The sequence below is a fragment of the Dendropsophus ebraccatus genome, chromosome 14, assembly GCF_027789765.1.
Source record: "Dendropsophus ebraccatus isolate aDenEbr1 chromosome 14, aDenEbr1.pat, whole genome shotgun sequence".
Lineage (NCBI taxonomy): Eukaryota > Metazoa > Chordata > Amphibia > Anura > Hylidae > Dendropsophus > Dendropsophus ebraccatus.
The window spans coordinates 5,824,028-5,850,045 of record NC_091467.1 but is presented as its reverse complement, the minus strand read 5'-3'; the positions used below and the strand labels follow the sequence as shown (position 1 = coordinate 5,850,045).

At 48.8% G+C, this 26,018-nt stretch overlaps 1 protein-coding gene across 1 annotated transcript in view; it reads left to right on the top strand.

Annotated features, from left to right (window-relative positions):
• SULF2 (sulfatase 2) overlaps positions 1-26,018 on the top strand; it is a 50,924-nt gene that overhangs the window by 3,783 nt on the left and 21,123 nt on the right. The window lies entirely within an intron of this gene.

Here is a 26,018-nt window from a genome sequence, read left to right as displayed (position 1 = left end):
TCCTCTCATGTATACACATCCCCCCTGTACACCCTCCTCTCATGTATACACATCCCCCCTGTACACCCTCCTCTCATGTATACACATCCCCCCTGTACACCCTCCTCTCATGTATACACACACACATCCCCCCTGTACACCCTCCTCTCATGTATACACACACACATCCCCCCCGTACACCCTCCTCTCATGTATACACATCCCCCCTGTACACCCTCCTCTCATGTATACACATCCCCCCCGTACACCCTCCTCTCATGTATACACACACACCCCCCCCCGTACACCCTCCTCTCATGTATACACATCCCCCCCCCCGTACACCCTCCTCTCATGTATACACATCCCCCCCCCGTACACCCTCCTCTCATGTATACACATCCCCCCCGTACACCCTCCTCTCATGTATACACATCCCCCCCCCCCGTACACCCTCCTCTCATGTATACACATCCCCCCCCCCCCCCGTACACCCTCCTCTCATGTATACACATCCCCCCCCCCCCGTACACCCTCCTCTCATGTATACACATCCCCCCCCCCGTACACCCGCCTCTCATGTATACACATCCCCCCCCCCGTACACCCGCCTCTCATGTATACACATCCCCCCCCCCCCCCCGTACACCCGCCTCTCATGTATACACATCCCCCCCCCCCCCAAGTAAACCCTCCTGACATAAATACATCCCCCCCCCCCCCCCAAGTAAACCCTCCCGTTATATATAGATCCCCTATCTATCTATCTATCTATGTCTCTCCTGGGATTTCCTCTACACTGTTGGATGTATCTGGGGGGGGGGGGGGGTATCCTCTACACTGGGGGATATCCTCTACACTGAGGCTTGTACTCTCGCATGGTTGTTGTGGAGTTGCGCTCGCTTTCATTGCTTTGTTTGCCCAGCTCTCTGAGAGGCTCAGAACCGGGGCAGGATTTACAATTCGCTCCTGGTGGGATCTCTTTCTTGAGGTGGCCATTGCGCCTTCAAGGGCTTGTAATATCCACAAGTCTATTCAGATGTGACCAAACTGCTGCTTGACTTTATTTTAATCACATACAAGCCTTGTTGTAGCCGACGTGTCCTGTGGAGATAAACCTGACGGAGAGCAAAATTATCCATATGAGTCGCATTTTGATTGACAGCTGAGGCCTTAACACATGGCTGATAGCAGAGAGTAATTGTACATACCTGTCCTACAGTCACCCCCCCCCCCCCCCCCCCCCCCCCCCCCCCAGGCTGACATGGCTGATACCAGAGAGCAATAGATTGCATATACCTGTCCTACAGTAACCCCCCCCCCCCCCGCCCCCCCAGGCTGACATGGCTGATACCAGAAAGTAATAGATTCTTACTATTTTATTTTATATTAAAAAACACACATTGGAAAGCAGCGGATTCCAAGCTGTGAAATCTGCTGTGATTTCCGGCACTGTCATTTTGAATACGATTACATACCCGCAGCAGAATTAAAATATGTAAAGCGCCATCCTACATAACTGGTCCACACTTCAGCCCACCTCTGTGGCTCTTGGCATTTTGACGTCCTGCTCAGCCAATCAGTAGTTGCGGCGGGACAGTGGTCTGATTGGCTGAGTGGGTCGTCAGGATGACGGGAGCCACAGAAGCAGGCCGGAGCACGGACCAGTAAAGTATTTGTCGGGCCGCTGCGGGGGATGGAGCAATGAATTGAAAATTCCACTGCGAGTATGAAAACCTATTCAAAATGACAGTGCTGGGAATCACAGCGAGAAAACTGCTGCGATTCACTACTTCTGAACCCACCCTAAAAGTTTGTGCTAATCACAAACTATTGACTGAACAATAACAAATGTAAACATAATACATAACAAAAAGAACCTAACAGCCTATTTCATTCTATACAGTACACATATACTTATAACCCTGTCTGGTCCAGGACACCATACAGTCACATACTCGCACATGTATAAAATATAACTATAACCAAGAGAAGGGAGAATTTTCTGTCTTGTTGACACTAAACACCAGGCGTGCATCGTGTGATCTATGAACACTACATTAAGGGTACTATTACACGGAACAATAATCGGATAATCGTTCCATGTAATTAATACAACGATCAGCCGATGACTACGATCATTGGCTGATCGTTGATATAGGTTTAGACCACGTAGCGGTGCACGGTCGGTGCCCGACTATGTACATTACCTATCCACGTTCCAGGGCTGTGACCTGTGATTCTTCTCCCCGGGTCCTGCGCGCTCTAGCTTCAGAGTGGCCTGTCAGCTGACAGGCCGCCCGGCCAATCACAGGCCACTGTGAAGTTGGAGCGCGCGGGACCCGGGGAGAAGACCGCAGGAGCAGCCCTGGAACGTGGATAGGTAATGTATATAGTTAAGCAAGGGCTGCAAGGACATCGGCAATGATGTCCCTGCAGCCCTTGTTTAACAATTATCGGGCCATGTAATCGGTCCAGTAAACGAGCGACGATCTAGCAGATCGCTGCTCGTTTACAGGTATTATCGGGCCCCCATGGGCCTGTGTAATACCACCCTAAGAATAAAGTGCAGCGGTCCCGACTGCCCAGGTCTTTGAAGGTCCTGCTCAGGATAGGACAGGGTAGCCAGCTGATAGACTTGCCCCATCCTTTGATAAACCTCTATGTTAAAAGCACAATGAAGCAGGAAGTGGTTCATGTACTCCAATCCAATGCTACCTTACACTCCTCCTGGGGACATGCGTTCTCGTCAGAGTTCCTTTACATCAAGTTGTCCTTTACATATAGCTTACCATGGAAGCTGCGCCATGTCAAGTCCCAAAACTTTAAGGGGATTCTAGGTGTGTTTAAAAGAGTTAACCCACTCCCTTAATCCCCACTAGGGATGGTCTGAACCTGCCGAGGTTTAAGTTTGTCCGAACCTGAACTCTTGGCAATGATTCCCACTGTCTGCCGCTCCGTGCAGCGGGTGGATACAGCCGGAGGACCGCCTGGAAAACTGGGATACAGCCATAGCCATAGGCTGTATCCCAGTTTTCTAGGCGGTCCTCCGGCTGTATCCACCCTCTCCACGGAGGTGGAAGACAGCTGGAATCATTGCCGAGAGTTCAAGTTTGTAAAAACCTGAACCTCGGCAGGTTTGGATCATCCCTAATCCCCACCTTGGCAATCCTTGAGGGTCAGTGTTTTTTTTTAAATGGCTTAGTAAGACCCTCCTATCGAGGACTTTCCTCAGGAGAGTTCTCGCCTCCCACATTCTCAGCCCCCACCGCCTGAAGACCTTCAGAACCAGTGCAGCATAAGTTGCTTGATGCCCATGTGGTGTGCAAAGATCCTTCACTTGACCTCCTATCTCCTATTTCTGGAAGAAAGGCTGAAACCATTTCCTGCAAATGACTTCCCACAAACCTCTTTCCAAAGATTTGCAACATTGGTCTTTAAAAAGGTGTTTACGAAAAACACCACCGGGTTGTCCATACACAACCTGCCTAGTCTCCTCCCTCTTAAAGGGGTTGGCCACTTTATAGTAATATTTCAGTGTACAGTATTAATAAGTGTACTCACTGTATATACTGACAGCAGCTCCCTGTGTACTCACTGTATATACTGACAGCAGCTCCCTGTACTCACTGTATATACTGACAGCAGCTCCCTGTGTACTCACTGTATATACTGACAGCAGCTCCCTGTGTACCTCATAGAGCTAACATCAGCCTCCCCTCCTCCATGCTGGGCTGCCCTGCTCTGTGGTGGTTTGGTCTATAAGATTGCTGACATGGAGGAGCATGTGACCATGCCCCGCCCCCTGTGTCCACCACTGAGCCTGTATATATGTCTATGGAGGACACAGTGGACAGGGCATGGTCACATGCTCCTCCATGTCGGCCATTTTATAGACTGAAACAAAAGAGAGCAGGGCACCACAGCCTGGTAAAGGAGAGTCTGATGTTAGCTCTATGAGGTACACAGGGAGCTGCTGTCAGTATATACAGTGAGTGCAGGGAGCTGCTGTCAGTATATACAGTAAGTACACTTACTAATACTTTGTACTGACCTATTTTACTATAAAGTGGCCAACCCCTTTAACTAGGTTAAAGGGGTTATCCAGCGCTACATGGCCACTTTCCCCCTACTGTTGTCTCCAGTTTGGGTGGGGTTTTGAAACTCAGTTCCATTGAAGTAAATGGAGCTTAATTGCAAACCACACCTGAACTGGAGACAACAGTAGGGGGAAAAGTATCCATGGTTTTTGTAGCGCTGGATAACCCCTTTAAGTCTGTTCCCTCACAACATTAGGAAAAACAGACCGTAGACCTGCGTCCAGAGGGGTTCCTGCAAAAGGCTCACACTGGCCAAGTAGATTGACAACAGAGCAAGAAAGACCCTTTCCCTAAAGGTCAAGGACCAACCTTTCCACTATTCCACTCTTTTGGAGACCTCTTCCAGTCGGCTTTCCCAATTTTGTGTGGTGTAATCCCTGTTATCAAATTCGATGCCTATATTTTTTTGCAGATTCTTGGAGCACAGAAAGGGTGCCCAGAAGATGAAACTCGGGTTCTCCTCTTCCCAACCCAGATGCCTCTGAGCAGCAAACCACCCACTCAGCCTCATCTGCGTAAATCAGCGTATGCCCACCACAGGGCACCGACTAGATTGAGAAAAGGGGTACACTAGATACGCAGACTGACTCGCCCCTTTCCGGTCCGCTGTCTGTACCATAGATTCCATCTGTTTGATGGTCACCATTAGTCCCCTTCCTGGGTCGCTGCTGCAACCTTCTGAGCTCCGGGGTCCTGAAGCTTACGGCTTTCTGGGGCAGAACCCACTCTGGGACCCCTTAGGTCACATCAGGGCCCTCTGCCTCCTCAGCTCTCTCCTATGAGTCATTCTGGTTTAACCCTCTGGTCATTTGGTCCAGCCTAGCTTGGTTCAACAGCCTCTGGGAGAGCCTGCTGTCTAAATGCCTATGTTCTCCTTCTTCAATATATTAATTTCTGGTCTAATTATCAGCTTGTTGGTCTCTGTGCACGTCCGTCCTGAAGTATTATTCACCTGGACACCCAGTCCTTTACCACCAGGGCATCCCTGTGACCACCTGCAAGGTCTTCTTACCCCCTCTGCATAGGCCAGTCCCTGTGCACAATCCCCAGCCATCCAGCCTACCCAGGGATGCAGAGGCCTGGGTCTCTCCTTCCACCCGGATCCCAAAACCTACCTCCTCCAGGCAGAAGGGAGCAGACTCGAAGTGATCCTCAGCAGCAGAAAGCTCCACCTGCACCTCCACACCTGACCAGTATTGGAATCCGTTGTCCTGCAGACACCTCGCTCCAACCTTACAAGGCTGGTACCAGAGAGTAATAGATTGTATATACCTCTGTATAGCCCCAGCCAAGGGCTGCCATTGGGTTGCCCGGTGACTGGTCCTGTTGCTTTAGGTTAATAAAGCCTTTTTTTTGCCCTGGTGCCCCCTGCTGATGAGGTTAATGATGCGTGGGGTGGCTGTTGCCCCCGCTGTGGCCCCGCTCTCCTGGTTACGGCCCCGGCTGCTAATCGTCTTGTTTTCCTGCTGTGAGAACCGGTTGCTCGGTTTTTGTTCTTTGGTATTATGGGGATGTAATGAATTGCGTGGCGAGCTCCATTGTTCCGCCGCTAGTGACCTGTTTAACCCCCGGGTTCAGTCATTGTGTCTCGGTATCCTGGGAAAAGCTGCTGAGCGCGGCCCCCATTATTGTGTGACCGAAGAGCCGGAGCTCAGCTCTGAATGTGAATGAGCCCCCGGCCATCAGTCCGTCTTCCATGAATGAGCGTCTGTCACCTCAGAGAAGGCGAATCCGACGAAGAGCCACATATAGAATACGCAATGTCCTCCGCCAACTCATCCAGCTCTATAGCAGGTATATGAATACATAGTGTACAGTGTATAATACAGCTCTATAGCAGGTATATGAATACATAGTGTACAGTGTATAATACAGCTCTATAGCAGGTATATGGATACATAGTGTACAGTGTATAATACAGCTCTATAGCAGGTATAAGAATACATAGTGTACAGTGTATAATACAGCTCTATAGCAGGTATATGAATACATAGTGTAATATATAATACTGCTCTATAGCAGGTATATGGATACATAGTGTACAGTGTATAATACAGCTCTATAGCAGGTATAAGAATACATAGTGTACAGTGTATAATACAGCTCTATAGCAGGTATATGGATACATAGTGTACAGTGTATAATACAGCTCTATAGCAGGTATATGGATACATAGTGTGTATAATACAGCTCTATAGCAGGTATATGAATACATAGTGTACAGTGTATAATACAGCTCTATAGCAGGTATATGAATACATAGTGTAGTATATAATACTGCTCTATAGCAGGTATATGGATACATAGTATACAGTGTATAATACAGCTCTTTACCCAGTATATGGATGCATAATGTACAGTCTATAATACAGCTCTGTAGCAAGTATATCAGGGGGCCATGTCAGGGAATCGCAATTGCGGACAGAACATGAAACCAATGTTATTCAATGGCCCCGGTCACACGTCCGTACGTGTATACGGGGCTGCGATCCGTGCAGCAATAAAACTGACATGTAATGCGCACTGTTTTTTGTGGCACAGATCTCTAGGGTAAACGTAGTGCTCTGTGAAGAACGAAGCACTACGGATGCACATTAGTAGTGCGGACCGCTGGCGTGGACTGCACTACAGGTGTGTGAATACAGCCTTAGAGAATTAGTTTCTGAGACATCCGCATCGTCTGGTCAGGGTCTGTTGGCTGATGCCGAGCTGGGTGGTCTCCATTATACTCTCACTGAGGGTCACCCAGGAACAAAGCTTAGGGTCATCTGTCCTAAAGGAGCAATGGGGGGTAGGAGGGTCCTGGGGGGAGTCTGATACCCCTGACATCTCTCCCATAGTCACTGTGTGTTTGGGATCAAAAGTGACCATGGCAGTGTTGACTATGAATTACTACTAAAAATGACACGAGGGGTCTCTGTCCTGCCGGCCTTGAGTTAAGACATTGGAGGGGGTCTCTTTCCTGTGAGTTTCTGTTATGACCTCAGAGGGGTCATTGTCCTGTTGGTCTTGTTTATTATATCAGAGGGGTCTCTCTTATGACATCAGAGGGGTCTCTGTCTTGCCTAGCGCGGTTATGACATCAGAGGGGTCTATGTCCTGCCTAGCTCGGTTATGACATCAGAGGGGTTATTGTGCTGCTATTCTTGTTTGTTACATTAGAGGGGTCTCTGTTATGACATCAGAGGGGTCTCTGTCCTGCTGGCCTTGAATTAAGGCATCAGAGGGGTCTCTGTCCTGCCTAGCTAAGTTATGACATTAGAAGGGTAATTTTCCTGTAGGTCTTGTTTATAACATCAGAGGGTCTCTGTAATGACATCAAAGTTGTGTCTGTCCTGCCAGTCTGGGTTGTGACATCATAGGGAGCTTATTGCTGTTGGTCTTGGTTATGACATCAGAGGGTTCTGGGTTATGACTTGGGTGTCATTCATGGTCTCCATTATCCAGGGATGTTCACTTGTTAGGATTTTTGCTGGGAAGGGATGTGAATTGTCTCCTTGTTTTTGTAGCCGCAGTGTGGGATCAGCTTTCCAGCTGGTTATTGGTAATTCAGGAATGCTGGCCATTGCCATTCTGTCTCTGCCTAGGGTTGGTTTTCATTATGAGACTTTGAAGGACAGAGGCGAGGGAGGGGGTGTGTTATTTGTATCAAACCTCCTGATCAATGTCCTGTATGTAATGCCAGCCACTCTCTGCTGGAGGTCGTTTCTTGTGCAGACCAATGGTGGATGGCCTATATGTAACGCCAGCCACTCTCTGCTGGAGGTCGTGTCTCGTGCAGACCAATGGTGGATGGCCTATATGTAACGCCAGCCACACTCTGCTGGAGGTTGTGTCTCGTGCAGACCAATGGTGGATGGCCTATATGTAACGCCAGCCACACTCTGCTGGAGGTTGTGTCTCGTCCAGACCAATGGTGGATGGCCTATATGTAACGCCAGCCACACTCTGCTGGAGGTTGTGTCTCGTCCAGACCAATGGTGGATGGCCTATATGTAACGCCAGCCACACTCTGCTGGAGGTTGTGTCTCGTGCAGACCAATGGTGGATGGCCTATATGTAACGCCAGCCACACTCTGCTGGAGGTCGTGTCTCGTCCAGACCAGTGGTGGATGGCCTATAACGCCAGCCACACTCTGCTGGAGGTTGTGTCTCGTGAAGACCAGTGGTGGATGGCCTATAACGCCAGCCACACTCTGCTGGAGGTCGTGTCTCGTGCAGACCAATGGTGGATGGCCTATATGTAACGCCAGCCACACTCTGCTGGAGGTTGTATCTCGTGCAGACCAATGGTGGATGGCCTATATGTAACGCCAGCCGATCTCTGCTGGAGGTTGTGTCTCGTGCAGACCAATGGTGGATGGCCTATATGTAACGCCAGCCACTCTCTGCTGGAGGTCGTGTCTCGTGCAGACCAATGGTGGATGGCCTATATGTAACGCCAGCCACTTTCTGCTGGAGGTTGTGTCTCGTGCAGACCAATGGTGGATGGCCTATATGTAACGCCAGCCACACTCTGCTGGAGGTTGTGTCTTGTGCAGACCAATGGTGGATGGCCTATAACGCCAGCCACACTCTGCTGGAGGTTGTGTCTCATGCAGACCAATGGTGGATGGCCTATATGTAACGCCAGCCACACTCTGCTGGAGGTTGTGTCTTGTGCAGACCAATGGTGGATGGCCTATATGTAACGCCAGCCACACTCTGCTGGAGGTTGTGTCTTGTGCAGACCAATGGTGGATGGCCTATAACGCCAGCCACACTCTGCTGGAGGTTGTGTCTCGTGCAAACCAATGGTGGATGGCCTATATGTAACGCCAGCCACACTCTGCTGGAGGTTGTGTCTCGTGCAGACCAATGGTGGATGGCCTATATGTAACGCCAGCCACACTCTGCTGGAGGTTGTGTCTCGTGAAGACCAGTGGTGGATGGCCTATATGTAACGCCAGCCACTCTGCTGGAGGTTGTGTCTCGTGCAGACCAATGGTGGATGGCCTATATGTAACGCCAGCCACACTCTGCTGGAGGTTGTGTCTCGTGAAGACCAGTGGTGGATGGCCTATATGTAACACCAGCCACTCTGCTGGAGGTTGTATCTCGTGTGGACCAATAGTGGTCCTGTTGGTAATGTGAGTGTCTGACACACGTGGCATTGGGACACCGTCCTGCGGAAACCCCTAAAATTAGGACATTACAGCTCGCCCAATGCAGTAAAGCAAGATGGCTGAGCGTATCATCTGCCTCATCATCTGCTCCATGCGAAGATGTTCTGTAAATCACATTTATCTCTGTGGGGAAATCCAGAGCAGTCACCAAATAACAGAACAGTGGCTTGTATCTAAGCGGATGGAATACAGTGTGGAGTCAGTTGTATGGGGGGGTTACTGTGTGGAGGCATTTGTATGGGAGAGGGGGATACAGTGTGGAGGCAGTCGTATGGGAGAGGGGCATACAGTTTTGTGACATTTGTATGGGGGGGGGGGTTACTCTGTGGAGGCAGTTGTATGGGGGGGATAAAGTGTAGTGGCAGTTGTGTGGGGGGATACAGTGCGGAGGCAGTTGTATTTGGGGGGGGGAGTTGATGGTGCTGGCTGTGCCCCCTCCCCCTCTAGGTGCTGTAGTACAGATGGCAGGCTATGTGAGGAATGCAGAAGATTGCTGTATAATGGATCTGGACACTTGAATTTCCCTCTGGGGTCGGTATCCCTGCTCTGGATTACCAGTGCCCCTTGGTGCCCCTCTTAGGTCTGTATTGTGATTCCCCTGGGCTGTGTTATCTCTTTCCATCTAATGAGACACAAGAGCTTACAGGAAGCAGCATTCTGCAGAGCATTACTCCCGCAGCACATTCCACATGTTTCTGACAAGCTGGGATCTCATGTGGCGCGGCAGTAGTGCCAGCCTATCTGGCAGCGGCCCATGTGTGTGCGGTGCCAGGCTGGATGCCACTTCCTCCTGCTGTATGTGGATTCACACATTCCCACATTATCCTGTGGTGATTTATCAGATCGGGGGCACAAACAGTGTAAGTGCGGCACGCCATCCAGCGGGCTCTCCTGGGTGGTAATGATCGGTGAGCGGCTCCCTCAATATAAGGTGATCAGTGATGAGCAGATCCTCCTGGCTGGGGATGATCAGTTAGTGGCTCCCTGTATATAAGGTGATCAGTGATGAGCAGATCCTCCTGGCTGGGGATGATCGGTTAGTGGCTCCCTGTATATAAGGTGATCAGTGATGAGCAGATCCTCCTGGCTGGGGATGATCAGTTAGTGGCTCCCTGTATATAAGGTGATCAGTGATGAGCAGATCCTCCTGGCTGGGGATGATCAGTTAGTGGCTCCCTGTATATAAGGTGATCAGTGATGAGCAGATCCTCCTGGCTGGGGATGATCAGTTAGTGGCTCCCTGTATATAAGGTGATCAGTGATGAGCAGATCCTCCTGGCTGGGGATGATCAGTTAGTGGCTCCCTGTATATAAGGTGATCAGTGATGAGCAGATCCTCCTGGCTGGGGATGATCAGTTAGTGGCTCCCTGTATATAAGGTGATCAGTGATGAGCAGATCCTCCTGGCTGGGGATGATCAGTTAGTGGCTCCCTGTATATAAGGTGATCAGTGATGAGCAGATCCTCCTGGGTGGGGATGATCAGTTAGTGGCTCCCTGTATATAAGGTGATCAGTGATGAGCAGATCCTCCTGGCTGGGGATGATCAGTTAGTGGCTCCCTGTATATAAGGTGATCAGTGATGAGCAGATCCTCCTGGCTGGGGATGATCAGTTAGTGGCTCTCTGTATATAAGGTGATCAGTGATGAGCAGATCCTCCTGGCTGGGGATGATCAGTTAGTGGCTCCCTGTATATAAGGTGATCAGTGATGAGCAGATCCTCCTGGCTGGGGATGATCAGTTAGTGGCTCCCTGTATATAAGGTGATCAGTGATGAGCAGATCCTCCTGGCTGGGGATGATCAGTTAGTGGCTCCCTGTATATAAGGTGATCAGTGATGAGCAGATCCTCCTGGCTGGGGATGATCAGTTAGTGGCTCCCTGTATATAAGGTGATCAGTGATGAGCAGATCCTCCTGGGTGGGGATGATCAGTTAGTGGCTCCCTGTATATAAGGTGATCAGTGATGAGCAGATCCTCCTGGCTGGGGATGATCAGTTAGTGGCTCCCTGTATATAAGGTGATCAGTGATGAGCAGATCCTCCTGGCTGGGGATGATCAGTTAGTGGCTCCCTGTATATAAGGTGATCAGTGATGAGCAGATCCTCCTGGCTGGGGATGATCAGTTAGTGGCTCCCTGTATATAAGGTGATCAGTGATGAGCAGATCCTCCTGGCTGGGGATGATCAGTTAGTGGCTCCCTGTATATAAGGTGATCAGTGATGAGCAGATCCTCCTGGCTGGGGATGATCAGTTAGTGGCTCCCTGTATATAAGGTGATCAGTGATGAGCAGATCCTCCTGGCTGGGGATGATCAGTTAGTGGCTCCCTGTATATAAGGTGATCAGTGATGAGCAGATCCTCCTGGCTGGGGATGATCAGTTAGTGGCTCCCTGTATATAAGGTGATCAGTGATGAGCAGATCCTCCTGGCTGGGGATGATCAGTTAGTGGCTCCCTGTATATAAGGTGATCAGTGATGAGCAGATCCTCCTGGCTGGGGATGATCAGTTAGTGGCTCCCTGTATATAAGGTGATCAGTGATGAGCAGATCCTCCTGGCTGGGGATGATCAGTTAGTGGCTCCCTGTATATAAGGTGATCAGTGATGAGCAGATCCTCCTGGCTGGGGATGATCAGTTAGTGGCTCCCTGTATATAAGGTGATCAGTGATGAGCAGATCCTCCTGGCTGGGGATGATCAGTTAGTGGCTCTCTGTATATAAGGTGATCAGTGATGAGCAGATCCTCCTGGCTGGGGATGATCAGTTAGTGGCTCCCTGTATATAAGGTGATCAGTGATGAGCAGATCCTCCTGGCTGGGGATGATCAGTTAGTGGCTCCCTGTATATAAGGTGATCAGTGATGAGCAGATCCTCCTGGCTGGGGATGATCAGTTAGTGGCTCCCTGTATATAAGGTGATCAGTGATGAGCAGATCCTCCTGGGTGGGGATGATCGGGGCACCTGTTGATCCTTTTTTTTTTCTTCTGTGGAAAGGGGAGGGGGGCTTTTTTGATCCTGTGGTATGATGTGAGTGGCCCTGTTGTTCCCATGGTGTATGCAGGGGTGGGGGGGTCTGTTCCTGTGGTGTGTTGTGTGGGACCTTGTTTTCCACCTGGTGTGTGTGTGTGTGTGTGTGTGTGTGTGAAGGCTGTTGTTCCTATGAGGTGTGTGGTGCCCCTGTTCCTGTGGTGTGTGTGTGTATGGTGGGCCCTGTTGATCTTTTGTTCCAATGGTGTATGTGGGAAGTGTGGCGTCTGTTGATCGAAGCCTCTTCTTCCCGCCTTCCCTGCAGAGCTGACACTGAAGGGTTAAGATGTTGTTGTTCTTTATTCAGAGCAATTAAAGGGCCGGTGCCCATGTTGTGTGCATCTGTGCTGTCAGCCCAATGAGGAATCCCAGCACTGACATCATAGGGAAGGGGGAGAAGAGAAGCTTCCTCAGACATGGGGTCTCTCTCACACTGAGAAGCCAGATCCCTGGATGTGCCCCAGTGTGAGAAGACTGAGGAGGAGAAGGGTGACGTCTGAATGTAACCCCGGAGGAGAACAAGGGCACTGTCTGTATATAACACCAGAGGGGGATGTCTGTATGTAAAATGATATGTCACTACCTTGTGGAGTTGCATCCTCGCATATTGTTATCTTATGGAGTTGCAAACTTGTGTATAGTTATCACATGGAGTTGCATACTTGTGTATAGTTATCACATGGAGTTGCATACTTGTGTATAGTCATCACATGGAGTTGCATACTTGTGTATAGTTATCACATGGAGTTGCATACTTGTGTATAGTTATCACATGGAGTTGCATACTTGTGTATAGTTATCACATGGAGTTGCATACTTGTGTATAGTTATCACATGGAGTTGCATACTTGTGTATAGTTATCACATGGAGTTGCATACTTGTGTATAGTTATCACATGGAGTTGCATACTTGTGTATAGTTATCACATGGAGTTGCATACTTGTGTATAGTTATCACATGGAGTTGCATACTTGTGTATAGTCATCACATGGAGTTGCATACTTGTGTATAGTCATCACATGGAGTTGCATACTTGTGTATAGTCATCACATGGAGTTGCATACTTGTGTATAGTTATCACATGGAGTTGCCACCTTGCATGTTGTTACCTTGTGAAGTTGCTATCTTGTGTTTCACGACCTTATGGAGTTGCCTCGTGGAGTTGCTGTACTGCCTTGCGTATCATTGCCTTGTGGATTTGCAGCCTTACGTTTCATTGCCTCGTTGGAGTTTTAGGGTACAAACCCGCACACCGTATACGCAGCAGATACGCAGCAGACTTGGTGGTTCAGATTTGATGCTGTGTTCAGTTATTTAGATCTAAACCTCCCCCCCCCCCCCCCCATGCTGTATACACCTGTATTATCTGCTGTATAGTACACTGCCCCGCCATGCTGTGTACACCTGTATTATCTGCTGTACAGTTCTCTCCCTCTCTCTGGGACTGGGGTGTATGCTGGTGAAGAGAAGGGGGTCTGGGGGTATATGCTGGTGAAGGGAGGGTGGATGGGGTGTGTGCTGGGGAACGGGAACAGGGTCTGTATGTGCTGATGAGGCGGACTGGGGTTATTACTCCCCCTAGGACATATCATGCTGCAGCTTATTACTCCCCCTAGGACATATCATGCTGCAGGTTATTACTTCCCCTAGGACATATGATGCTGCAGGCTATTACTCCCCCTAGGACATAGGATGCTGCAGGCTATTACTTTACCTAGGACATAGGATGCTGCAGCTTATTACTCCCCCTGGACATATGATGCTGCAGGTTATTACTCCCCCTATGAAATATGATGCTGCAGGTTATTATTCCCCCCTAGGACATATAATGCTGCAGGCTATTACTCCCCCTAGGACATATGATGCTGCAGGCTATTACTCCCCCTAGGACATAGGATGCTGCAGGCTATTACTTTACCTAGGACATAGGATGCTGCAGCCTATTACTCCCCCTGGACATATGATGCTGCAGGTTATTACTCCCCCTATGACATATGATGCTGCAGGTTATTATTCCCCCCTAGGACATATAATGCTGCAGGTTATTACTCCCCCTAGGACATATGATGCATATGGGTTCTTCGTACCCAGATGCATAACTTTACAATTATCCACATTGAACCTCATTTGCCAAGTGGCCGCCCAAATGCTCAGTGTTTCAAAGTCATTGTGTAACTTCTGCACATCTTCCATAGACTGCACTGTACTACAAAGACTGTAACATCTGCACATCTTCCATAGACTGTACTGTACTACAAAGCCTGTAACCTCTGCACATCTTCCATAGACTGTACTGTACTACAAAGCCTGTAACCTCTGCACATCTTCCATAGACTGTACTGTACTACAAAGCCTGTAACTTCTGCACATCTTCCATAGACTGTACTGTACTACAAAGCCTGTAACTTCTGCACATCTTCCATAGACCGGTCGGCGAAGCTGTCACATGGTTGCCTGCAGCCTTTGAACAGTGCTGTGGGACACAGATCATCAGTAGTAAGTATATGCCCCAGCATGCAGAGGGGGGAGGGATAAAAAAAAAAAAGCTTCAGTTTTCTTTCCAGTTACAAACTAAACTTTCTAAACCCATAGACCTTAACTTACCCATCAGACACCCAGAAAAGCCAGATACACTATATCCACAGCCCCCCCCCCCCATATTACATCTACATATTCCTGTATGTAATCCCTTGTATACTATTACCCCTACATATTCCTGGATGTAGTCCCTTAGGGTCCTATTCCACGGGGCGAGGAGGGCCCGATCAACAATGTAAACGAGCGCGATCTGCTAGATCGCCGCTCGTTTACTGGGCTTATTCCACGGCCCGATCATCGTTGAACGAGGGCTGCAGGGATATCGTTACCGATGTCCTTGCAGCAGCATACATTACCTGTCCAGGCTTCTTCTCCGCGCTGTCTTCAACCCCGGGTCCCGCGCGCTCTATCTTCAGAATGGCCAATCACAGGCCGTGGTGGTCCCGGCCTGTGATTGGCTGAGCGCTCCGTCAGCTGACCGGCCATTCTGAAGATAGAGAGCGCGGGACCCGGGGATGAAGACAGCGCGGAGAAGAAGCCTGACAGGTAATGTATGATGCTGCTTCTTCTCAAATCGTCGGTCACCCGCCACGCACGGCTATTCAACCGTAGCGATGTGCGGTGGGGGAACAATGATTTTAGGTCTGGCCCTAAATGAACGATCAGCCGATGACGCGATCATCGGCTGATCGTCCTCTCTGTTTCACCGAACGATAATCGGCTGAATCGGGCCAAATGGGGCCGATTATCGTTACTGTGGAATAGGGCCCTTATATACTATTACCCCTATATATTCCTGCATGTTGTCCCTTATATACGATTACCCCTACATATTCCTGGATGTAGTCCCTTATATACTATTACCCCTACATATTCCTGGATGTAGTCCCTTATATACGATTACCCCTACATATTCCTGGATGTTGTCCCTTATATATTATTACCCCTACATATTCCTGGATGTAGTCCCTTATATACGATTACCCCTACATATTCCTGGATGTAATCCCTTATATATTATTACCCCTACATATTCCTGGATGTAGTCCCTTATATACGATTACCCCTACATATTCCTGGATGTAGTCACTTATATACTATTACCCCTACATATTCCTGGATGTAGTCACTTATATACTATTACCCCTACATATTCCTGGATGTAGTCCCTTATATACTATTACCCCTACATATTCCTGGATGTAGTCCCTTATATACGATTACCCCTACATATTCCTGGATGTAGTCCCTTATATACGATTACCCCTACATATTCCTGGATGTAGTCACTTATATACTATTACCCCTACATATTCCTGGATGTAGTCACTTATATACTATTACCCCTACATATTCCTGGATGTAGTCACTTATATACTATTACCCCCTGTATATTCCTGGATGTAGTCCCTTATATACTATTACCCCTACATATTCCTGGATGTAGTCCCTTATATACTATTACCCCTACATATTCCTGGATGTAGTCCCTTATATACTATTACCCCTACATATTCCTGGATGTAGTCCCTTATATACGATTACCCATACATATTCCTGGATGTAGTCCCTTATATACGATTACCCCTACATATTCCTGGATGTTGTCCCTTATATATTATTACCCCTACATATTCCTGGATGTAGTCCCTTATATACTATTACCCCCTATATATTCCTGGATGTAGTCCCTTATATACGATTACCCCTACATATTCCTGGATGTAGTCTCTTTTATATACTATTACCCCTACATATTCCTGGATGTAGTCTCTTATATACTATTACCCCTACATATTCCTGGATGTAGTCCCTTATATACGATTACCCCTACATATTCCTGGATGTAGTCCCTTATATACGATTACCCCTACATATTCCTGGATGTAGTCTCTTTTATATACTATTACCCCTACATATTCCTGGATGTAGTCTCTTATATACTATTACCCCTACATATTCCTGGATGTAGTCCCTTATATACGATTACCCCTACATATTCCTGGATGTAGTCCCTTATATATTATTACCCCTACATATTCCTGGATGTAGTCCCTTATATATTATTACCCCTACATATTCCTGGATGTAGTCCCTTATATACGATTACCCCTACATATTCCTGGATGTAGTCCCTTATATACGATTACCCCTACATATTCCTGGATGTAGTCCCTTATATATTATTACCCCTACATATTCCTGGATGTAGTCCCTTATATACGATTACCCCTACATATTCCTGGATGTAGTCCCTTATATACGATTACCCCTACATATTCCTGGATGTAGTCCCTTATATACGATTACCCCTACATATTCCTGGATGTAGTCCCTTATATGCTATTACCCCTACATATTCCTGGATGTAGTCTCTTATATACGATTACCCCTACATATTCCTGGATGTAGTCACTTATAAGCCCCTCACATAGTTTCCCCACAATGGACGTTAAGCTTAGGGGTCTTTAGTTATCTGGGGAAGTCCTAGAGCCCTTTTTGAAGATCACAACTACATTTGCCTTACACCAGTCCCTCTGCACAATAACAGCCACCAAAAAATCAATGAATATCTTGTACAAGGGTAAAGAAGTCTCCTCTTACCTCTCTAATCGTACTTGTCTCCCACACAACCTCCTCTCCTCGTCCCCGTACTGTTGGTGTTCCCCAAGGCTCTTTGCCTCTCCTCTTTTTTCCATCTATACCTCTGTCCTGGGACATATCATACAATTCCAAATTATTATGCAAACATCACATTGCAGACATCTGTGCTAATTAGTTTGGCAGGTTTGTCCAGTTAAGGGAAAGACTGCTGTTCCACATTATTAAGCAGTCATTTTGAGCCAAAATGGGAAAGAAAAGTGATCTGTCGGCTGCTGAGAAGCAACAAATTGTGGAGTGTTTAGGTCAAGGCCTGTCTACAATCAACATTGCCAAGACACTTTATCGTGATCATCGCACAATCAAGAAATATGTCGCTGATTTACAGCACACACGTGTGCACGCTGATAAGGGAAAATGGCGAACTCTTTCCAACAGGCAATTGCGTCAGGTTAAAAGAGCAGCTGCAAAGATGCCTTGTCATAGCAGCAGAGAAGTTTTTGAAGCTTCAGAAGTTTGCAGCTGCGCGTAAGCCATCCTGTCTACCTCCTCTATCCACTTACACAAGCAGAAACTGCTCCAGTGGGCCAAACAATACCTGAAGACTGACCTCACCGATGAGTGCCATGCAGCGCTCTATGGTCCAGATGGATGGAGTGGAGGATGGCTGGCTGATGGACACCCCATGCAAACACGGCTACGGCGCCAACAAGGAGGAGGTGGAGTAATGTTTTGGGCTGGAACCATGGGGAAAGAGATTGTCGGCGCCTTTAGGGTCCCTAAAGGGGTAAAGATGAACTCCATAATGTATGTGGATTTTCTTAAAAAGTACTTCCTGCCGTGGTTCAAGAAGAAGTTTGCATTCCGCAGCATGATCATTTTCATGCATGATAATGCACCTTCTCATGCTGCAAATAACACATCTGCATCTCTGGCTGCTATGGGCATAAAAGGGGACAAACTTATGGTGTGGCCCCATGCTCCCCTGACCTCAACCCAATTGAGAACCTCTGGAGCATCATCAAAAGGAGGGATGGAGGGAGGCAGTCTATGGTGGGGGGAGGCAGTCTATGGTGGGGGGAGGCAGTCTATGGTGGGGGGAGGCAGTCTATGGTGGGGGGAGGCAGTCTATGGTGGGGGGAGGCAGTCTATGGTGGAGGGAGGCAGTCTATGGTGGAGGGAGGCAGTCTATGGTGGAGGGAGGCAGTCTATGGTGGGGGGAGGCAGTCTATGGTGGGGGGAGGCAGTCTATGGTGGGGGGAGGCAGTCTATGGTGGGGGGAGGCAGTCTATGGTGGAGGGAGGCAGTCTATGGTGGAGGGAGGCAGTCTATGGTGGAGGGAGGCAGTCTATGGTGGGGGGAGGCAGTCTATGGTGGGGGGAGGCAGTCTATGGTGGGGGGAGGCAGTCTATGGTGGGGGGAGGCAGTCTATGGTGGAGGGAGGCAGTTCACATCTAAGCAGCAGCTCTGGGAGGATATTCTGTCCTCATGCAAAACAATTGAAGCAGACACCATCCAAAAACGGACAAATCCAATGGACGAGAGTGTTCAGAAGCTCCTTTCGAACAAGGGGTCCTATGTGCAAATTTAACATCGCCTAGAAAACATTTTTTGACTTGAAAACTGTTTTGTAAAAATCTTAAAAGGCTTATAATGTCACAAATGACCATTTTTTTTTTTTTATTTTTTTTTTTTTTGTTCTTAATAAAAATGAAAAGGTTGAAAACTCTGCTGTGCATAATTTAGAACATGCATTTTAAGTATTTATTTTTTTTAAATATACTGTTATAGGCACTTTGTTCAAAATCCTTTGAATTATACTCGATTAGTTGATGACTGGAAAATTACAGTGACTGCAATTTGTATAGTTAATTTTGGAAAATATGCGAAAATATTATTTGCTGCATAATTTAGACACCGTGTAGAATCCCACGGCTTCAGGTACCACCTCTATGCCGATGACACTCAGATCTACCTCTCTGGTCTAGATAAACAGATCGCTCTTCTCAGGGAGACCAGCCAAACAACAACACTGCCGGCTCCTAGTGAAAGCGCTCAATGCAGTGAAGTCCTAGGTGCATTGACCCCTGGGAAACATGAATATGCAAAAGAAGAGCCTGTGGAGCCTCCTCAAAGAGTCTCGAAACACAGGACTAGCCAGATATCTCTCCGGGAAGGACCCAGCCAGGGGGTCTAGATGTCACCTCTTTGCTATCCAGGATTCCAGACTGTGTATCGGCCATATTTTCCTTCTCCCGCTTTCTAAAACTCAACATGGACAAAACAGAACTAATCATGTCTTCCCCGTGCCGCTCCACCTTGCCTTCTAATCTGTCAATCACTATCAATGGCTGCACTCTGTCCCCCAAGTCCGCTGCCTTGGGGTCACCTTTGACTTTGCCCTGTCTTTTAAACCACATATTCAGGCCCTGACCACCTACTGCCGCCTTCAGCTCAAAAACATTTCCAGAATCTGCTCTTTTCTCACCCCTGACTCCGCCAAACTGCTGGTCCATGCTCTCAATATCTCCCACTTGGACTACTGTAACATCCTCCTCTCTGACCTTCCCTCTAACTCCCTTGCTCCCCTCCAGTCTATCCTTAACTCTGCTGCCCAACTAATCAACCTTTCCCTTTGCTTTGCCTCTACCTCTCTCCTCTCCCAATCCCTTCAGTGGCTCCCCATTGCCCAAAATATTCACTTTAAATTGTTGACCATGACGTACAAGGCCATCCACAACCTGTCCCCTCCGTACATCTCTGGCCTGATATCCCGCTACCGTCCCTCACGCAACCTTCGATCCTCCAGTGACCTCTGTCTCCGCTCCCCCCTTGTTCGTACCTCGCACAACCGCCTCCAAGACTTTGCCCGAGCCTCCCCCATACTCTGGAACTCTCTACCCTGACACATCTGGCTCTGACTACCCCAGTCTATGCCCTGAAGTTCTGCTAGTTTTAAAATGAAATATTTTTGCCCTCCCAGCATGTCTGTGTTTTCCACATTTAAAGCGTAACTGTCATTTCAGGGCCTTTTTTAAAAAAAACATTAAATATCAACAGTTCAAGCGATTTTAAGAAACTTTGTAATAGGTTTTATAAACCAAAAGAGTTCCCTTCTGTACTGAAAAAGCAATCTCCCAGCCTCCCCCCTCACTTCAGAAGGAGCAGGATTTCTGTCTCCATTATGTGGCTATGGAGAGGGGAGGGGCTGTTAGGAGTGACTGAGCACGGAGCAATCCTGCACAGCACAACACCCTGCAATCTTCTCTCAGTAAGTTCATAGATAAGCACTGACCTTTCTGACCCCAGAATCCTGCGTCTTAGGTGCCCAGAGAGTCTACAAACAGCTGACCTTCATGTCACCTCTTCCTGCTCCCTCATCTCCCTCAGCCCCTCCCCCCTCCATAAGGATAGAATGGAGAGAGCAGAACCCGTCTTCACTGGCTTCTCTGTAATGAAGACGTGTTTGCCTGATAATGCACAGATAAGAAGTCAGGGGGGGAGGCTGGGAGATTGCTTCTTGAGTACAGAAAGAGGCTTTTTTGGCTGATAAAACCTTATATAGAGTTTCTTAAAATCGCTTATATTACTGATTTCTGAAATAAAAAAAAATGACAGTTACGCTTTAGAACCAAAAGTCACTATAGTGTGGTCACTGTTACCCCCAGTGTTCATGGACAGTGACATCCCCAATCAGCTCGGCATTGTAAGGCATAACCAGGTCCGGCAGCCGTCACTTCTTGTTGGCTCCTCCATAAACTGGCCCAGAAAATTATCCTGTAATAGATGAAGACATTTTCTCCCCTTTTTGGTTTTAGCTGAACCGCGACCCCAGTCTATACCTGGATCGTTGAAATTGTCCATTATAACTACTGTCCCCTCCTTGGCATCCCCCTATTTAAGCACTGTATGGTGGTATTATTTAGGCACTGTATGGTGGTATGTTAAAGGGGTACTCCGGTGCTGATAAAAATAAATAAATGAAACAGTTTTTCCACTTACCATCCCTGCAAAGTCTGTCTCCGTTTGAATTTTCCGCTGTTTGCAGATCCCTGAAGCTCCAGTTGGTGTCTTCATTTTTTTTTTTTTTTTCTTCCTGGTTTGGGCCTTCCCATGATGCACTTTGTCTCCTGTGGTGTCTAAACTGTTAGATGGCTTACAGCTTTCTCAGCAAATCAGAGCTGAGCAACCCGAGTCATCTGACAGAGGGAGGCTGGCCTAACAGGGCTTAGACCCGCCTCCCTCTTGATGATGTCATTGTCACAAAATTGTCTCCCACAGAAAATCCTCGGGTCAACAGTCCTTGGGTAAGAATGAGTTTACTTCACTTCCTCGTGGGGGTTGAGGGGGAAAAGGAAGGTAAGGGGGGCAGATAGGTGATTGAAGCATATTACAGTTATATAACTTTGTAATGTGTTTCAGTTACTGGGAAAAAGCTTTTTGCTGGAATACCCCTTTAAGCGCTGTGTAGTGGTATTATTTGGGCAGTATATGATATAGGCACTGTATGATATAGGCAGTGTGTGGCGGTATGTTAAGCACTATGTAGTGGTATTATTTGGGCACTGTATGATGATATAGGCAGTGTGTGGCGGTATGTTAAGCACTATGTAGTGGTATTATTTGGGCACTGTATGATATAGGCAGTGTGTGGCAGTATCTTAAGCACTATGTAGTGGTATTATTTGGGCACTGTATGATATAGGCAGTGTGTGGCGGTATGGTAAGCACTATGTAGTGGTATTATTTGGGCACTGTATGATGATATAGGCAGTGTGTGGCAGTATGTTAAGCACAATGTAGTGGTATTATTTAGGCACTGTATAAAGATATAGGCAGTGTATGGCAGTATGTTAAGCACTATGTAGTGGTATTATTTGGGCACTGTATTAGACAGTGTATTATTATGATATAGGCAGTGTGTGGTGGTATGTTAAAGTGACACTGTCACCCCCTGTTTGCATTCTGACATCTCTACACAGGTGTAAAGGGTAAATTTAGCGTTTTTCATACCATATTACATATCATACGTCATGGTGCTTGTTCAAGTAAAAAGTCATCTTTTATCAACTGCAGATTGTATTAAGTGGGCGTGGCCTCGCCGCATTAGCGCCACTTAGCCCCGTCCACAATGGCACCGTTGGTCCCGCCCCCTTGACGCCCATTGGTTGGCCGACGTAAAGGGGGTGGGGTTTTGACCTTTTGGCCAGCCTGTTCCAATGGCTGGCGAGGGGGCGGGGCCAGCTGTGGCGTTGTGTGCGGGGCTAGGTGACCCTAATGCTGCGAGGCCTCGCCAACTTAATACAATCTGCAGTTGATAAAAGATGACTTTTTTACTTGAACAAGCACCATGACGTATGATATGAAATAAGGTATGAAAACCGCTAAATTTACCCTTTACACCTGTGTAGAGATGTCAGAATGCAAACGGGGACAGGGTCACTTTAAGCACTATGTAGTGGTATTATTTGGGCACTGTATGATATAGGCATTGTGTGGCGGTATGTTAAGCACTATGTAGTGGTATTATTTGGGCACTGTATGATATAGGCATTGTATGGCGGTATGTTAAGCACTATGTAGTGGTATTATTTGGGCACTGTATGATATAGGCATTGTGTGGCGGTATGTTAAGCACTATGTAGTGGTATTATTTGGGCACTGTATGATATAGGCATTGTGTGGCGGTATGTTAAGCACTATGTAGTGGTATTATTTGGGCACTGTATGATATAGGCATTGTATGGCGGTATGTTAAGCACTATGTAGTGGTATTATTTGGGCACTGTATGATATAGGCATTGTGTGGCAGTATGTTAAGCACTATGTAGTGGTATTATTGGGCATTGTATTAGACGGTGTATTATGATATAAGGAGTGTATGGTGGTATTATTTAGGTTGTTCTTGTAATGTTACTTATACTGTACTTATATCACTTCCATCATCTCTGTGACATTTGGCCCGGGCCCCATTGTCCTGGTTGTGGCCCCACTGATCTCTCTGGTTCTATTACTTTCTCGTGTCCCGCATTCATGGATGAAGGAATTGATTAAGAGAAGCGACTGCTCTCGGTAATGGCAGCACCGGTGACGGTCACGTGACACCTGGGAAGGCGCCACCAATTTTCCACCATTTCGGAGGTGTTGTGGTAGTTTTCCTCCTGCGGATAAAATGTCTGTGAACGGTTGTGGAATCCAGAGCCTTGTCCTCCGCACATGAATTATTTTTCTGGGCTTTTCTCCAGGCAGACAAAGGCGTGGCCCATGTATTAGATCCCAAAACTCCCATTGCTGAAAAAAACCCCTCACCCACCGAGCCTGAGCATCGCTCCATCTATGAGAGCGGTTCAGTGCAATCTCTGTCTGACAGTACTGCGAGCAAGCAGACAACCGTCCCCATAGGAGAGCAGGCTGTGCCTGGACGAGCGATTGGGCAGACACCCCTCCATCTAGAGAGAAGGTCTCCCTGAAGGAATAAGCAAGCAGAGAGTGCCTCCCTGATAGAGCATGTGAGAAGAGAATGACCCCCCCCCCCCCCCCCCCCCCCCGAGAGTAGGCCTCCCTGATGAAGCAAGCGAGGCGTCATGTCACTATCTCCTGCTCCTGTCCAGTGTACAGAGCATGTCTCCCTGAACCTATTCCCCCCCCCCCCCCCCCCCCCCGCCGCTGAAGAGCTGGCAAGCAAGAAGTATTACCCCCCCCCCCCATTTAGAGAGCAGGTCATAAAATGCCCTCCCCCAATGTAGAGAGGTCTTTTTGATACAGCAAGTGAGCAGACATCCCCCCCTCCTCCCACCATATCCAGAGAGCAGACATCCCCCCCCTCCTCCTACCACACCTAGAGAGCAGACATCCCCCCCTCCTCCTACCACACCTAGAGAGCAGACAGCCCCCCTCCTCCTACCACACCTAGAGAGCAGACAGCCCCCTCCTCCTACCACACCTAGAGAGCAGACAGCCCCCTCCTCCTACCACACCTAGAGAGCAGACAGCCCCCTCCTCCTACCACACCTAGAGAGCAGACAGCCCCCTCCTCCTACCACACCTAGAGAGCAGACAGCCCCCTCCTCCTACCACACCTAGAGAGCAGACAGCCCCCTCCTCCTACCACACCTAGAGAGCAGACAGCCCCCTCCTCCTACCACACCTAGAGAGCAGACAGCCCCCTCCTCCTACCACACCTAGAGAGCAGACAGCCCCCTCCTCCTACCACACCTAGAGAGCAGACAGCCCCCTCCTCCTACCACACCTAGAGAGCAGACAGCCCCCTCCTCCTACCACACCTAGAGAGCAGACAGCCCCCTCCTCCTACCACACCTAGAGAGCAGACAGCCCCCTCCTCCTACCACACCTAGAGAGCAGACAACCCCCCCTCCTCCCACCACACCTAGAGAGCAGACAGCCCCCCTCCTCTTACCACACCTAGAGAGCAGACACCCCCCCTCCTCCTACCACACCTAGAGAGCAGACAGCCCCCTCCTCCTACCACACCTAGAGAGCAGACAGCCCCCTCCTCCTACCACACCTAGAGAGCAGACAGCCCCCTCCTCCTACCACACCTAGAGAGCAGACAGCCCCCTCCTCCTACCACACCTAGAGATTAGACACCCCCCTCCTTCCACCACATGTAGAGAGCAGACAGCCCCCCTCCTCCTACCACACCTAGAGAGAAGTCACCCCCCCTCCTTCCACCACATGTAGAGAGCAGACAGCCCCCTCCTTCCACCACATGTAGAGAGCAGACAGCCCCCTCCTTCCACCACATGTAGAGAGCAGACACCCCCCTCCTTCCACCACATGTAGAGAGCAGACACTATTTCCCCCCCCCCCCCCCCCCCCCCCCCCGCCGCTGGAGAGCTGGCAAGCAAGAAGTATTACCCCCCCCCCCCCCCCATTTAGAGAGCAGGTCATAAAATGCCCTCCCCCAATGTAGAGAGGTCTTTTTGATACAGCAAGTGAGCAGACATCCCCCCCTCCTCCCACCATATCCAGAGAGCAGACATCCCCCCCCTCCTCCTACCACACCTAGAGAGCAGACATCCCCCCCTCCTCCTACCACACCTAGAGAGCAGACAGCCCCCCTCCTCCTACCACACCTAGAGAGCAGACAGCCCCCTCCTCCTACCACACCTAGAGAGCAGACACCCCCCTCCTTCCACCACACCTAGAGAGCAGACACCCCCCTCCTTCCACCACACCTAGAGAGCAGACACCCCCCTCCTTCCACCACACGTAGAGAGCAGACACCCCCCTCCTTCCACCACACGTAGAGAGCAGACACCCCCCTCCTTCCACCACATGTAGAGAGCAGACACCCCCCTCCTTCCACCACACGTAGAGAGCAGACACCCCCCTCCTTCCACCACACCTAGAGAGCAGACACCCCCCTCCTTCCACCACACGTAGAGAGCAGACACCCCCCTCCTTCCACCACACGTAGAGAGCAGACAGCCCCCCTCCTTCCACCACACGTAGAGAGCAGACACCCCCCTCCTTCCACCACATGTAGAGAGCAGCCCCCCCCCCACACACCTAGATAGCAGACAGTCCCCCCTCCTCCTACCACACCTAGAGAGCAGACAGCCCCCCTCCTCCTACCACACCTA